The following is a 17,168-nucleotide window of genomic DNA, read 5'->3' as shown; positions in this document are numbered from 1 at the left end:
CCTCGTGTTTAGGGACAGCCTGCAAGGCCTCGGACCCAGCCCGGGACACCTTAGTCCCTGCCTGTGTGTCTTCAAGGGACAGTCAGCAGGGCGGGTGTGGGCAGGTCCCCGGCCCTGGCTTCCGACGCCAGGCCTCCCCAGCAACGTGGTTCAGCCCTGGGCCACACAGCCCCCGACGGCCCTTCAGGCAGAGATTTTCCTAGTGTCTCCCACATTCAGGGCTGGGAGACCGGAGACTCACTCATGGCCCCTGGGTGGCTCTCAGCAGGGACCCCTCAAAGACCCCAGCCACTTAAGAGAGTCTGGGCTGAAACACCCTGAAGGATTCAGCTCCGATGCCCGGGAGGGACCAGGAGACACCGTTAGAGACCACAGCACGTGCTATTTTTACAGACCCGCTGTGACTTTCGGGTGCCTACAGGAATAGAGACTCCCCAAAGCGGGTCTGGGTAACCCATCCCAGCACACGGCCGCCTCTGTAGAAACGACAGCTGTGTATGTCTGTGGGGAGGTGGCCCGGCCCTCCAGAGAGCATGGGCTCCCTGTCATCGGGAGAAGAGGTTCACAGAGCCAACCGTGACATCCTTTTAAGCTGTCACTGTATGTATGACTCCCATCCTGCCCATGCTTGTGCTACGGGCAGAACCAAGTTCACTCCCGGGCCCGGGCTCCAGGCTGGCCTGGGAGTGAAGACAGCGAGGCCTCTGTAGGTCCCTGGCCCAACCTAAGCCGGCATGAGCGGGCCAGGCCAGGGCGTCGTGGGCGCAGCTGTGGAGGCCGGAAGGCTCTCGGGAAGGCGGTGGGGAGGTGCAGAGCCTGTGGCATGGGGACCCAGGGAAGGGGTCAGGAGAGTGACTCGCCACCCAGCCCCTCCTCAAAGGGAGCCTTGCCCACCTATGTCCTGGCTAGCCTCACTTTTTAAATGACTATTTGTCTTATTGCTGTTGCTTTTGAGCTAGAATTTTGAGCACATGCACATGATCCAAATATGTATGTAAACACAAAAAGTAAGATGTCTCTGCCCCACCACTGGACCCCAGAGCCCGTGCCCCCCGACCCTTCAGGGCACCCCTGATGGCAGCTTCTTCCAGGGCGTCTATACCAACATATGTACATCTGTGTTCTTGTTTTCTCCCTCTTTTAACACACAAAAAAATGGTCTTACGTGAGCTGTGCTGCATACAAATTATCTCCTACTCTTTCTTTTTTTTTATGTGTGTTTATTTTTGAGAGAGAGAGAGAGAGAGAGAGAGAGGAAGAGAGAGAACGAGTGGGGGAGGGGCAGAGAAAGAGGGAGACACAGAATCGGAAGCAGGCTCCAGGCTCTGAGCTGTCAGCACAGAGCCCCACGCGGGGCTCTCGGGGCTCGAACTCACAAACCCTGAGATCGTGACCCGGGCGCCCCGTCTCCCACCCTTTCTTGAAGAGCTTTGTTTATGACCCACCATCAGGGTGATGGTGGACCCCACCCCAGGCAGGAGGACGTGTGGGCCGGAGAGACTCTCCTCAGGGGTAGGCCAGCCAGGGGTTTGCCCAAGGCCCCACCCACGGCTCCGGCCCCCCCAGCTAGCTCCTCTCCTCCCCCCGCCCGGGCCCCAGCCCTGCAGAATCACAAATAGGAAGAGAGATTTTTTTTTTTCTCAGGAGAATCCTTAACCTCCCAGAAGCAGCCGGCCTGGTGTAGACCACCCTGTCACCTTCCAGAACAAATCAGAGGCTTTGGGGGGCCCGGTGTGGCGGCAGAGGCGGGAGGTCCTGCCTGCCCGCCAGCCGGGAAGCCCAGAGTAGGGGGCTGGGATCTCCAACCTTACCAATGTCCTGGGGCAGCATCTGAGCTCCAGGAGCCACTTGCGTGTGGAGTGGCAAGAGGAGGCTTCAGCAGAGAAGGGAGGGCAGGAGAAACTGAGGACCGAAAGGCAGGAGAGGGGGAGGGGTCCAGCCCCTCTGTGCCCCGCCCCCCTCTGATCCAAAGTGTCAGGCTCTGCCACAGTTGTGTCCCCACGCTCGTTCTATGCATTTAGCCCGTACGACTGTACTGGAGCAGAGGCGAGGCCCTTCTGGGGTCTGGGCGAGTCCCCGAGGACCGCCCCCGGGTCACCCCCCCCCCAGCTGCTTGAAAAGACAGCTGGATCCCTAACAGCCACCCCTGCAGACCGAAAACGCTCAGCCCCACTTGAAAGTGGGCACCTGGCAGCGAAGGGCTTCAAGGTCACACCTCACAATATGGAGGCAGGGTGGAGTGAAACACACCAGGGGGCAGCAGTCCTTTAGAATTCACCCCTTCCCCTCCCACGCGCCCCCTCCGGCTCTCACTGGAAATGTAGCCTTGAGTTACGGCCTGAAGTTCTGGACAACTAGGTGTGGGCTTTCCTTCCGTTTCCAGGGCTCTAGTAATTTTTTCAGAGCTCCCTGCTCCCTGCATCTTCCTGCCTGTAGCCATTTATGGCCCGAATGGGGCCCCAAGTCCCCCTGAGCAAAGGCTGTCTTCAAGCCAGAGGCCGAAATTCCACAGCCCGCAGAGAGGGCCCTTCACTGAAGGTTATAAAGACCACGAGGTTCTGGAAAAAGATGGACACCCAAAGCCTCCCCTCTTGCTGAACTCAGGGGAGGAGAGGTTCTGTGGTTTACACAGGAGAGGCCAGAACTTCCAGGGAGCCTCGGAACGGCTCAGGACCCTCAGGGGATGCCCCTAGGGTAACACAAGAGCATCGAGTCCAGGCTCCCCAGTGCCCTGTAGGGGTGCAGAAGTTTCCAGGCCTTTCCTCTGCTCCCACCTGGCATTCAGGGCTCCCTGCCACTCCTGCCTGGGTCTTGGGGCTTCTCTGTACCTGTCACCGGTCAGAGGCCACAGCTACCGGGCTGCACTTGTATGTTTCCTGAGGCACATGTGGAGGGTTGGGAAGGGTGGATCCTTTTGAAATAGTTTTCTCTTTATGTTTCCTTTTTTTAAATGTTTCATTATTTATTTTTGAGAGAGAGAGAGAGACAGAGTGCAAACAGAGGAGGGGCAGAGAGAGAGGGAGACACAGAATGCGAAGCAGGTTCTAGGCTCTGAGCTGTCAGCCCAGAGCCTGATGCGGGGCTCAAACTCACAAACTGTGAGATCATGAACCGACCGAGTGAGCCACCCAGGTGCCCCTACGTGTTTTCTTTTGCATAAACTGCACTAAGTCTTTAGCCCACGTGTCCATGGGGAGTTTAATATTCCTTCACACTTCAGTTATTAAACGTCTATCTTACTTTTCCGGACATGTTTTCTCCCCACACCACCCCTTCCCATCCCTCCCCACATGCACACATTTTTATATTTGTGTTGCTGCATGGAAATTGCCGATTTGGGTGTAATTGTACGTTCTTTTGTTCCCATAAACTGCCTTGGGAGCTTCAATAATGTGTGTATCTTCACTCCTCCACAGTTAGAGCAAGTATGGTATTCATTTTCTTCCTGGAAATCTTTGAGTTGATTTTTTTTTTAGCCTAGGTTGGAGGGTTAAAAACTTCTCCATCATCAAGCACCTGGCAGGTCAGAGCTACAGGGGTCCCAGCACCCCCCCCCACCTCCCTGGAGTGAAAGAAACACTCTCGTTCTCAAGCAAAAGCCCTTTGTCCCAAGCGCCTCTTGTCCCCACCATCTGCTTTCTCAATGTCACCTGCCCGTCACACCACTGCTCTCACCCCAGCCCTGCAAGGGGACCTCATAAGTGACAGAGACACCACCCTCCACCATTTATATCAGAGTCCTAAGGATCAGTCAGTGGGCGATGCACTCTATAAATAAAATCAGCACATTCTCCAAACCGCCTATGAGATATAGACTATCGGTAGCTTCATTTACAGGTGGGGAAACTGAGGTGCAGGGAGGCCAAGTCACAAGTCTACAGGTGCCCCAAGAGCACAGAGCAGAGCTGGGGTTGGAAAGGGTGGCATTCAAAATGGCTATCTTAGAGCTCTAGCATCTCGGCACAAGTTCAGCCCTACCCCAGCCCCCCACACCCATGACCCCTTTGCCCCCAGCTTCACAGAGAAAATCTGGCGACTCAAGCATGCACCTCAGGCTCTTTGTCCTCAAACCAGTGCTGCCTGCACCCAGCCAACAACCGCAAAGTGCTTCTGCAGCCTAGAGGAACTCACCCCCACCTGCGGTTCGCCCCACCTATCTCCTCGGGGAACCTGCTCCCTTAGGCCGCCGCCGCTGTTTCGAAGAGGTGTCCTCAGGGCACAGACAATGTTAGCAGATGTTACAAGAACAAAATTCACCCTCTCCTTGCTGATTTTGAAGGTAGGAAACTGTTCCTGAATTCGGTGGATCCTTGTTCTAAGGTGACCAGAAGTCTTAACTTATGTATTAAATAATTTTAAACCCATGGAGAATTCTGTAAAAGTGCATTAAATTCCATCATGGGAGCCATGTATTGTTATATGAAGAGAAGGCTATTATGGAAGGGGAAAGTTTTCAGTGTTCGTTAAAATAATTGGATCCGCACCTCTTCTACATGAGGATCAATGAGTAGGAATGAACACAAGGGATGAGGCCCCAAGGCCTCATCTAAACCACACCCTCCGAGTCCCCAACTTAAGATGGAAATGATAAGGACAGCCTCCACGGGCAGCCAAATGTCCAGCACCTTCCAGCTGCCCGGGTGTGTCTGCTGTCTGGCTCTCGTGCTAGGTCATGCCCTCCAGCCTGACCCAAGACTCCTCACTCCATTCCCAGATCCCACTTCTTTCTGGTTCCTTGACAAAAACACACCTATTTCCAGCCCCAGCGCTGCCTCTGAAGGCCTCCGTCAGGGCCTCGGTTTCCTCATCTCTACAATGGGCACATGTGTGCTGCAGGCAGGGCTACTAGTTTTCCCTCTCAAGAATTCTCTGCCTCTGGGGTCACAAGGACAAATCCTCAAGCAACAGAGGCAGACAGACCTCAGATTCCAGAACCCCGGGGTCGGGCTCTCACCTGCTCACTGGCAGCAACGAGGAAAAAGCAGCCCTACTATTATCCTGCTGCTCCCCCCAGCACTCCCCCTTCCCCTGCCCCTTCCCTTGCCTCTTCCCCCCTACCTGCTGCCCTCCAGCCCCGCCCCTGCAGGCCCCCCCTCACTCTGAGCCCCTGGCCCGGCCCTCCTTCTGCTGGCTCACCATGCCCGGCCAAGCTCCCGCCTCTCACCAGCTGGCCCCCTCCTCACCTGGACACTCTAGGAAGCCCCCATCCTCAGAGTGAGCTCTCAGCCACATGCAGTCTGGCCTGGGTCACCCGGCAGGGGCCCCTCCTCGGGATGGGTCCACAGGCCAAAGAAAACATGACAAACAGCTCTGCCCCTCCAGGCTCTCAGGCTTACCCCTGGGAGGGGTGGCTGGGCTGGGGGGACTCAGGGTATCTTTCCCTGCAAGGCCGTTCCCCGCCCTGTGGCCACGCGGGGCCCCCCGCATTCAGAAGGGTCAACGGTGCCCTGTGCCTAGTGTACACCCTGTTCTCCAAGCCAGCCTCCCCAGGAAACAGCGATCAGGGCTTCCTATGGCAGAGGGGGGCTGTGGCAGTCGGAGGAGGGGTGAGGCCCTGCTGTACGGTGCTGGGGCATGGAGGCTTACAGGGAGGGGCAGGAAGGGATGCCTGATCACCAGGTCTTCCCACCCAGGCTGGGCCTCAGAAGTCCCGGCCTTCATTTCTGAGGTCATGCCTACAGTCACCCCAAAGCATTTGGCCATCTAGAGGAGCTAGTCACCCCCTCCTCCCCCACCCCCTTGCCTGCCCAGATTGTCACCTGGGGTCAGACACTTTCCTCACCAGCTTGATAAACTCCCTTTCACTGCCAACAGCTCATTTGCCTTCAAGGGGCACTGACCTTGGAACTTGGGCTGCCTGTTTGGAGGGGCCCTTCCCCGCCCGGGCTCTTTCTCCTCTGAACCTCTTCACACAAAAGGCTAATTGCCTTCCTCCTCAGATGACAGAACTTGGTGCCTTCTGACACAGCTCTTGCTCTAGAATCACAAAACCTCAGTCTGCAAAAGGGCCAAGACCTCTCCCACTTCTCTCACCAAACCAAGTGCAACAATGTCAAAATCAATGCTTGGGTTCCGAAGCGTTCTCTCAGCAGCAACCCCCTCCCCGCCCCGGCTCCATTGACTTTTTCTGCCCCAGGACCTTGGGGAGGTAGGTGTGGAAACCAAACTGAGGTGACCAACAGCTGTTACCAGCCCGAGTCTACCACCAAAAACCCCAACCCTAAGTTCCTGGTATGAGGGAAGGTGGACACAGGCCAAAAATAGCAGGAAAACCCAGACTTGGCCAGTCTGGGGGTGCTGAGCAAAATCTCGAGACATGCCCCAACCCTCGGGCCCCACACAGTGCACTCAGTGAGGATACTTCCTGGGCAAAAGCCAGCTTCCCCTCAGGAGACCCCAGTGCTGCCTGGGATGGGGGCTAGGGTGACCAGCTGTCCTGGGTGCCCAAGGTGGGGACCCCTGGGATACCGGATCCCCAGACCAGTCCCTGACAAGCACGGAGGAGCTGGCCACCCCGGGTTGGTGGGGAAGCTTTGGGGACTGGCCTTCTCTTCGTTCTGTGGGTTTCCCTCCCTGCCCCACCCCCAGGGAAGGACATTGTTCTGTCGGGGTTTTGGCCCAGGGTGTTTGCTTCCAGCTGACTGTGCCCAGGATGCCCTGATCCTCCTTGGCTTCCAGAATGCACCCGGATCCCTCCTTTGCTCCACCCAGACAAATGAGCACACACAGCAGTCTTCACTGCAGAGCCTCTGCGGTCTGGGAGCACACACCTGGGGGTGGGGCGGGTGCTTTCCCTCTTGCCCTCACGGATGGCTGGCGGCGCCCTGGCTTCAACACCGCAGTGGAACACATTTCCAAGAAAAGGATCCCAGCACCACGGTGAGACAAAGGGGCTGTGTGTTACTTGGGCTGCACTTGGTTGTCAGCATGTGGGAATGTCTGGAACATATCAGAGAAGGGGCTTCAGGTTACGCGAAGCAGCCCTGTTGCAACGCGGGTGTGTGGTCCCCGGGCTCGGTAGCATCCCACAACCCCGGCCCAGCCTCCTGGGTGCACGAGGGGCCCAGGCGGCGAAGGATGATGGGACTCCGTGTGTCTGTTCATTATTTTCTCCGTCAGGAAGTCTCTCCTTCTGAATGGCTCCAAGGGGGCTTCCTATGGGCAGCACCTACCTTGCCATAAAGGGGGCTTTGCCCAGTGAGTTCAGTCCCCGAGTCCAGATAACTAGGCTGTGTGTGGTGGTCTTTCCTCTGACCTTCACGGGCTCACAGCCAGAATCATGCACACCCACCCCTAGACACACATGCACATGGCATGCACCCCCTCACGTACACACCCAGAGGCATACCCAGACCTAGAAACACACACAAACTCACCCGAACATACGTGTACACAGGCATAAAGACGACCCCCACCTCATACACACACCTCCAAGGAAACACACACACACACATACACTCATTCTCCCACAGACACGTTCAATACAGTAAAACCTTGTTTGTGAGCATAATTCGTGCCGGAAACATGCTTGTAATCCAAAGTGAATATACTTGTATATCAAAGTGATGTACTTGTATATCAAAGCAAATTTCCCCAGAAGAAATAATGGAAACTCAGATGATTCATTCCACACCCCAAAAATATTCATAGAAAAGTGATTATAATCACAGTGATTATAATACTGTAATCTAAAACAAAATAATAAAGGAAATACAAAATATAAAGAAAAATAAACAAATTAGCTTGCACTTAGTTTTGAAAACCTTTGTGGCTGGTGTGAGGGAGATGAGAGGAGAGTTATTGTGTAGGACGACTTTCACTATCACTAATAGAAGCACTGCTATCGGCTCAATGGGATCTTTTTCTGCACGGGGGCCATCGTATCAACGGATTTTGACTACAGAACAGTATTAATAAACTCTTGTTTCGTATTGAATGTAACTGGCAATAAGGCAGCAGAAGAAAGGGTCCCCATCTGCAGGCAGCCTGACCTAGAATGAAGCAAAGCATTCCTAAGCTCACTCTTGTATGGAAAAGCAAAGGACTGTCCATAGGTGCTTTGAAATGACAAAAAATACACTCGTGCCAGTTGTGGGCACCTTCCAACGTTCTGAAAAATCACTGACTTCTGCCAAACACCATGGCCTGAGACAGAGCATCTGAGCATGGGAGGCAATCACCCACAATCCCAGAGAGAGAGAGAGAGAACCACTGGCTTGGTTGTGATCATGTGACATTTGGCATCACATGCTACTCGTATCACAAGACATCGCTTGTTTATCAAGTTAAAATTTATTGTAAATATTTGCTCATCTTGCAGAAAACTCGCAGAATAAGCTATTCGCATTCCATCATTTTACCATACATGTATGATCAAATCACACCAAATCACAATCACAGAAACCATGCAAATGTGTAAGGAGACCTAAAGTCAGAAAACGATGCATATGCGTGCACACGCACACACACACCTGAACCACCTGTAGATCCTATGCAGTTCTGTCATTGCACAGCTGACTTGTGGCCACCTGTCCGTCCCCCATCCGCAGTCCCGGTGTTCCAAGCACCCCACACCCAGGGCCCTTAGCAGGAGAAAAGTCGGCAGATCGTTCAACAGACATCCAAGGAGGACAGAGCCAGAGGACTTGCAAATTTGGCCTGAGCCAGTGACACTGACATAGTCACTTTCCCATCATATGGCACAATCCAATTACTCATGCCAGGGGCAGGGGGAAGTCCCCAGACCTCCCGGCCACCTCAGGATGCAGTTGAAAAATTTGAAAATATTTCTGCAGCCTTCATTCCAAAAGTCATGTAGTTTTCAATGAGCCCCAAATGCAATAAAAACAACTGAAGAATGAATCCTTTGGAGAATACAAGTGAGAAATGAAAATCTCAGTGCTTATGATGGTGAACATTTGGTTAATTATGGTGTACCTTGCATGAAAAAAATTGCATTTGATTTTTAGCTAAATAGAATAATACATAAGCTATACTGTAACTTGAAGGAAATACACTTGGATGGAATCTTTTACTATGATGAAAACTATGCAAATAAACAAGCAGTTGACAATTTAATCGGAAACACACAGGAGAGAAAATGCAAACGATAAAAGGAAATTCTCTTTCCCTACACTTCTGTAAAATGGGCAAATGAAAATTAAATCTAGCCAGCCACAGAGAATAAAGTCACTAGCCCAACTATTTAAAGATATCTTCTTTGTAGAAGCAGAATGGAATATGGTAGAAGGAGAATGAGTCCTATTTCCTTTTTTTTAATGTTTTATTTATTTTTGAGAGAAACAGAGTATGAGCAGGGTAGGGGCAGAGAGAGAGGGAGATACAGAATCTAAAGCAGGCTCCAGGCTCTGAGCTGTCAGCACAGAGCCCAAAGCGGGGCTTGAACTCACGAACCGTGAGATCATGACCTGAGCCGAAGTCAGACGCTTAACTGACCGAGCCACCCAGGCAGCCCGAATGAGTCCGGTTTCTTGAGTTTGATGCTAGGGAGACAAACTGTTGTTAATTTGCCATTTCAGAAAGATCCAACTTTAAGTATGATATTTCGGTTCATGGATAAAGCAGTAAAATATTTATGAGGAAGTGCCATGTGTGCGGCACTGGGGATACACAGATGAATAAAACTTGCTTTATACTCTAAGTCTTCTTGGAGGAGACGGTGCCTGAACTGAGGGTGAAGGAGAGATGAGAGGAAATGTGGGTTCCACCAGTGCTTAGGAGACCAGGGGACCAAAATGAAGTAGGTGAGAGCAAGGATGTTGTTTGTGGAGTCCACGCCGGGACTAGATGGGTTATGAGAGAATTCAGAGGGAGAGACAGCACTGGGCTCCAGGATTTGGCTGGGGAGAAAGTGGTTCTATTTTGGGCCCAAGAGTTGGGGTACTCAAAGATGCCACCCACTCTCCATGGAGATACAAGAGAGGTAGCCATCAGGGTAAGGACAGAGGAGAAAGCTTGCAGGTTTGTAGAGAAGAATTCATAGTGTAAGAAAATAATCTAGGAGCTAACTGGGGAAGAGATCTAGTAACAGGGCTGGCAGGCAGATTGGAACCGGGGAAGACAGAAAAGAGCTGGTCAGAGGTCGAATGCAAGTCACAAAAGGCAAAGGAAGGATCAAGGCAAAGGACCAGCCCATACGTGAAGGTGAGGAGGGGCCAGTACTAAATCTTGGGAGGGGAAATCAAGAACATCTTACTGACAGTGATGCCTTTACTGGTCCCGCCCACTCAGAGCAGCAAGGAAAGCATCAGGAAGCAGGTTTAAGCTTATAGAAATCAGTTATCTATAAAAACTTTGAGTCTAGCGTGATCCCTAAAGACAAATTGGTCAAAGCTTGTCATAACCCAAAAATGAATCACTGGAATCTTATTTATCACTCAAGTTACCATAAGCTTATTAGGTGGGTTGCCTGGAGACTAAGTGGTAATTAATTAATATTTATGATGATTCTTCTTATATAACTCTTTGGTCTAAACTGAGCCAGATCTCTAGTATCCTAAGCTTATTAATAAATTGTAAAACAGGGGCGCCTGGGTGGCTCAGTCGGTTAAGCGTCCGACTTCAGATCAGGTCATGATCTCATGGTTTGTGTGTTTGAGCCCTGTGTTGGGCTCTGTGCTGACAACTCAGAGACTGGAGCCTGCTTCGGATTCTGTGTCTCCCTCTCTCTCTGCCCCCCACCCCGCCCCCGCCGCTCACACTCTGTCTCTCTCTAAAATAATTAAACATTTTTTTGAAAATTTAAATACAAAAAAATAAATTGTAAAACACACGTTAACAAATTAAAGACAAACTTAACAAACTTTAAATTGGTTTCCTTGAATAAGATGGCCCTGATTCTAGGTTGGGCCTTATGATGTACATTGGAAACACTAAATAAAAACATAGTATATAATAATTTGTAATTGTGTGTGTGGATTCTGGGTAAAAACTTAAGCCATTGAAAAGTCTTGCCCTAGCTTGTTCAAAAAAAAAAAATCACCTGCCAAAAGTCGTCATCTAGGAAATATTAATGCTAATTTCTCAAAATCTATAAACTATGCAGTGTAGCTGTTGTTGAAATCACCAAATAAAATAGAGAATTTACCCAGGAGAGCAAGATGTTTGAATCCTTTAAAATTTGGCTCATTGTTCCCATATTAGTAATCAGGGGCTCGGGTGAAACCTCACATAAAAAGTTGGCCAGGCAAACCTTCTGAGCCACTACCTGAAGGGAAGCCATTAGACTGGGCTTCAGATGGGATCGGTTTTCTTTACAAAAGACCATGTAATGCCGTTTACTCTTAAAATGTATAAGAAGTACAATCAGAGTTCTCCTTCTATAACCAGATGACCAAAAAATGGTTGAGCCAGCCTTGCATACCTTGGCCTTTGGCCCCATTTCTCTGGGAAACAGTTTTAACAAATATTTCCTATTGTGTTGAAAAAGACTTGCCCGTTCCTGAGGGCATTTCATCTGAAGGAAAGAAAGACTGGGGCAGTTTAACTGGCTGGTGCTGGGGAACTGGAATCAGGAGGAGAGTAAATGAAGATTCCAGGTACTCTTTTGGCTTGTTTCCCCCAGTTCCGGAAACTATAAAACTCTACAGAATCCCTAGCCGGGGGCAGAGGCTCTGGGTCCTTGTACCCAGCCACCATCAAAGGCACTGGGACAGCCATGAGCTCTCTGTGGAATCTCATGACCTTGTTTCTTTGTGTTCCTCTTGAGCCACTGAAGGACATCATTTGGGTGGGAGAAAATAAGGCCTCCAAGTCCAATCATTTGTTCATAAGAACCTTGATTCCAGCTGCATCTCTTTCGGGTCTCAGTAAACAGCTCCCAGTTAAAGCAGGAGAGCCTGGCCTTTCTTAAGAGCTTATTAAATGTTGCCTCCAAATAGCACTTGGGAAGGAAAGTAGGCTACGATGTGACTCCTGTCTCCCCACCTGGGCTTGGAAGCATCATACATCTTGCAAGATGGACAGCGATGGACCAGCTACCAATGAGCCTTCTTAGCCCTGGGGCCTGGCTGAGCCTCTGAGAACCCAGCCCTTCTAGTGCCGCGGCCGGGAGGCTGGGGTGCTCTGCGTGACGGGAGTCCTTCCCTGTGGCTCCAAGGAACTGGGTCATTGGTTTTCTTACATGAAAGGACATTGCACAGTTCTGTCCTTGGGCAGCTCTGACTGAAAGGCTGGTGGCCGGGGGAGCAGAAGCTATCACGGGTCATGGAGAGCCAGGAAGGTCCACAGGTGTGAGTGATGGAGCCTGGGAATGACAAGCCCCAGATGTTCCCAGAGAAGTTTCCAAACCAAACAGGGTGAGAGTGCTCCGGGGCGACCTGGAAGTGGTCCACTTCTCTTGTCCTGTGACGACTGTACCCTCCAGACTGCCCAGGTCCCCACGGGCACAGAAGTCATCCCTTGTGCCACTGGCTCCATAGATGTTCATAGTATCTTCCAGGGCAACTGAGCAAGAGGCCAGAGGCCCCTGGAGCCCCGAGTAAAGTGTCTGAGGGTCCTTGGAGGGGTGAGTGTGTGTATTTGTGTGTGTGTGTGTGTGTTTGTGTAAAGAGAGAATGGACAGGAGAAATTTGGGGGTGAAGAGTCAGGTGAAGGAGCAAGGGAGTAAGCGTGAAAGTTAGCCACCCTGTGCAGGGCACGTTCTGACTCTGAAAACAGAGTCACCGCCAGGATTCCGCCCCCACCCCACCCCAGGCAGCAAAGAGGCTGCAGCAGTGAGGCAGCCCATCTGCGGAGGTGATATCTGGACTTTTTTGGATAGACGTGTGTCTGGGGAGGAGTTACCACTCCCCCCGACCCACAGCCGTCTCCCCAGACTGTCATCCCCACCCCAGCAGCACTCAGAGCGATATCCAGCAGGCCTAGGGTCAAAGGGTACTGCTGGGCTCGAGAAAGAACCAGTCTCCCTGCCCTTGATGTGGGTGGCACCCTGGATTCCTGCGCACTGAGCCCGGGGGTGCAGATGGCTTGGGGAAGCAGGGGGTGGGGAGGAAGCCCCCACCCTGAGGGCAAGTTCTTTGGCTTGTTCCTGGACCAGGGCCCGGCAGAGGCTCCACTCTGGGTAGGACTGACCCTCCCGAGCAGGCGGTGGACTCCAGAAAGTTCTTATGGAGGGTGTTCCGCTCTGCTCATCTCCCCACCTGCCCTTGGCAGAGCTCAAGGTTGGGGTTTTCTGGCAGACTGCGTTCATTTTATAATCATCTGTAAACTCAAGACCATCTGTGAGAGGAATCGGGGCTCCGCTGGCCTGTAAGTCCTAGAGAAGAGGCACCAGTCAGAAAGTCTGTCTTCAGATCATGAACTTCCCCCACAGGAAGGCCATCATCAACACTAAGAAGTCTACAGGGGCAAAAAGAAAGGGGAATTCTGGACCCTGAACGCACCAGGCTGTGCCCTCCTTTGGGAGGGCAGACGGCCTGTGCTCCGCGAGTTCTCGGAGGCCGTCATCCCTCCCCACCCTCAGCCAGTGTTCACCTTCCTAGGGGGCCGCGTGCCGGCCAGCCCAGTGCAGGCAGCCATGTGTGTGTGTCTGGCTGAGCTGGGCACACAGGAGAGTATAAATATGGATGCCCCCATTTCTGGCTGGTCCAGGCTTTTCTTCCTTCTGTCCTAGGTGGAAAACAGGAGTAGCTCTGGCTATACTGGGGCCTGCCGGGAAGGGAGTTAGGGAGGACGTGGAGGCCAGGAGGCCCAGGAGGCTCAGAGGAGCCCCTGCAGACAGCCTTCCCCTCCAGTTGGGATTCTCTCCCAGGAGCCTAGAGCCGCCCGCAGGGAGGCTGCAGGAACACAGTCCTGACCCGGCCGGACACCGATGGCCAGGTACAACTGTGGAGCTAAGCAGCTGCCCTCTGAGGGGCCAGGACCCACAGTCAGCAGGGTGCTTTGCTCAGTGAAAAGTCCCAGCCCGACACTCAGCACGGTATAGCAAGACCTCACCCCTCCTCCCGCTGCCACAGCCTCCCTCTGCCGTAGGGAGCCCTGATTGCTGTCTCCTGGGGATGCTGGCTTGGGCAAAGGGGTAGTTATTGCCCCTTCTGAATGAAGGGGGCCCCACGTGGCCACAGGGCAGAGGATGGCCCTGCAGAGAAAGATACCCTGAGTCCACTGATGTAGAGATAAGGAAACCAAAGCCCTGATGGAGGCCTTCAGAGGAACGCTTGGGCTGGAGCCATGTGTGTCTGTCCCAGGGCAAGGCCTCTCCACAACCTAAGCCAGCCCATGCTAGGCCCCACCCAGGGGATGGGGGGGGGCACAGTATTCTGGCTGGTTCCCTCCAGGGACACTGCCTTAGACCTGGCAGGCAGGTGCTCTGGCGCGGCCCACTTCTTGTGCTCCTCCTCCCTCCCCCAGTAGTCGGCCCACGGGGGGATCGAGAGGTTCAGCCAGTCCCTGAGCTTGGGTACCTGTGAGATGTCTGGACTCAGGAGTTTTCTGGAATGGGCAGGGGTCCCATGTTTGTCTCTGGGCACCCCTGGCCCAGGGAGCCGGGATCAAGGCAACAGAGGCAACAATGGAGTCAAGAAGCAAGAGCCTGGAGAGCAGGGTCCCCCTCGGGCTCTGTGCCGGGACGTGGCGAGCCAGACGCGGTGCCCCAGGCCGGCCCTGCTCTGCCTGCCTTCCTCCCCCAGACCCAGTAGGAAGGATGAGTGAGAATTATGAGGCAAGAAACCTCTCTGCTGGGACACCTTCGTCATCCGTCACTCACACAGCAATATCCCTGGGCTACCGTGGTTCCAGGAAGGACCGAGAAGGCTTCCCGGGGCAGTGATGGAAATTACCTAAGATTGGACACCGGACGGGGACAAACCTGCTGTGGAAAGGAGTCAATCAACAGCCCTCCTACACGTGACTGTATGGTTTTTCCTGGAACTTCTGTGAGCTTAACAACCGGGACCAGGGAACCTTGTTTGGGGCGGGGGGGGGGGGGGGGGGGGGGGGGGAGGCGTCTACTGGATTCTCCTTGCAAGAGCAGCTGCCCCTCAAGTTTCTCTTCTAGATACTTCATTGTCCCCTAACAAATGCCCAAGGAATCCTGCACCCCATGCGGCCACCCTTGGATCATGGGCCACTCCGGCCCCACAGGGCACAGAGCTTCTGTCCAACAACTGTCAAGGCCCCGGGGCCACCGTCGTCTTCTACCTGCTCTTCGCTGTCCTCCCCGCCCCTCCTGGCCTCACTTGCCTCAGTGTAACGGTTCCCTTGCAAACACCCCAAGATGCCAATGGGTCTTTGAGAGGGAGCCCCGCGCCTGCCCGTCTGTGCCCACAGAGGTATGACCGAGCCCCAGGTAGGGTGTGGGAATCAGAAAGCGAGGACGGTGGGGATGCTCCCCTGCTTGAGTAGAGCCCAGGGCAGTGTGTCAAGCCTCCCAGGGACCCCAGCGGTCCAGCCTGGCGTGGGAGCACTTGTCTGACCCCTGTGCACCCAAAGGTGGTGGAAAGAAAACCATCAGGTGCCTCCTCCAATCAGCCTGGGGTTTCTTCCTCAGGGGCCACAGCTGAACCCTGAGTTCAAGAAGGGGGAGGAAGCCATTGAGCATCCAAGCTGGGAGGGATGGGGACAGGTTAACACAGCCTGTGGGAGCTGATGGCCCAGGCCACCTCTGTGGGTGTCACTCAGCACGGATCCGAGAAGTCTCAAGGACTGGAGGCTGACCGGCCCCACGCTCCCTATACAGCCTCACCCCTACACTCGTGCAATCCTGGCGAAAGAGGAGAAACCCTGACTTAACCAAGACCGGGGTCCTCAGCCCAGAGGTTAAGTCCCGGAAAAAATGAAGGCTCCTGTGATCTCGTCGCACCTTGAGTCTGGGAACCGGAATGTGTGCCGGCCTCATGGGCATGAAGGCTCGGATCCCCGGGGAAACCCCGCAAGTTTAGAGATGAAGGCAAGAAAGCTTGTGGAGGGGACTGGAGGAGACATGGTTCCAGTAACCACTGCAGTTAGTTCAGAGGGAAACATCCAGAGCCCACAGCCGAGATGACTGTGCCATAGCACGAGAGCTCCCCCTCAGAGCGTGAGTGAGGATGCCGGGCGTGAGTGGGAGCCCCGAGAATGACTCAGCCCTGAATGACGTCAACCAGCAGGGCCAGACTCCTCAGGAGCGAGAGGACTGTCACTGCATGCTCTGTCACAAATTTACATCGGGCTTGCTCATCACGGCCCCTCAGGCACGGGCCACTGTCCCCAGCGTCGCCGCAGAAGGCCCACTGCCTGTGCTCATGCAAGGAATCCTTCTAGATCTCCTGTGGACAACAGGTACCTCACTAGGCCCGGCAGATGCAGTGCGATGATGAATTAAGGCTCCATCCCAACTGCAGGCGCTGCCTGGTGCAGGAGGCAGATACCTGAACAGATAAGATGGCCCCATATCCTCCTCTGCGAAAGGGGGCCCATGTTCTCACTATGCTGTGGGAGCCCGGCCTGCTTCCTTCCTCCACCGGCCCCGGTCCTGGGCTCTCCTTCGTGGTCACCTATCTTGGTCGCCAGCAAAGCACAGAGAACACTGGAGAGCCGGAGGCTCAGGGGATCTGAGCGAAAGCATGTGGGGTGGACAGGAAAGCCCCGCATTAGGGGGAGGTGAGATTGCGTGGCTGGGATTTGAGAGAGACACACGGGGGGGGGGGGGGGTTCAGGGAGGCAGCTGCCTGAGGAGGCAGCGCATTTCCAGGAGGCGTGGGGCGTGGGGGACAGTTCCCGTTACTTGCTGTGCATGGAGCAGGTTCTCCCAGACAAATGACTCAGTTTCCTCAACAAACCAGTGACATGAAAAGAAAAGAAGGGAGGGAAGACTATTTCAGAATACAAGGCATTTCCCTCCAAACGTGCCCTCATTTGAGTCCTGACCCAATTTGGATAAACCAGCTATAAAAAGACGCTTTTGAGACAACTGGGGGGAAATCTGAGTATGGATTGGGCAGTAGATGATATTAGAGTGACTTTTAAGTTTGTTTCTTACGATGCTGGCACGTGGTGGTTGCATTAAAAAGTGTCCTGAACAGGGGCACCTGGCTGGCTCAGTCGGTTAAGCATCTGACTTTAGCTCAGGTCATGATCTCACAGTTTGTGGGTTCGAGCCCCAATAGCAGGCTCGGCGCTAACAGCACAGAGCCTGCTTGGGATTCTGTCTCCCTCTCTCTCTCTGGCCC

Source organism: Hyaena hyaena, unplaced genomic scaffold (assembly GCF_003009895.1).
Source record: "Hyaena hyaena isolate Hyena2069 unplaced genomic scaffold, ASM300989v1 scaffold_86, whole genome shotgun sequence".
NCBI classification, from domain to species: Eukaryota; Metazoa; Chordata; class Mammalia; order Carnivora; family Hyaenidae; genus Hyaena; species Hyaena hyaena.
Note: the sequence above shows the minus strand (reverse complement) of the source record.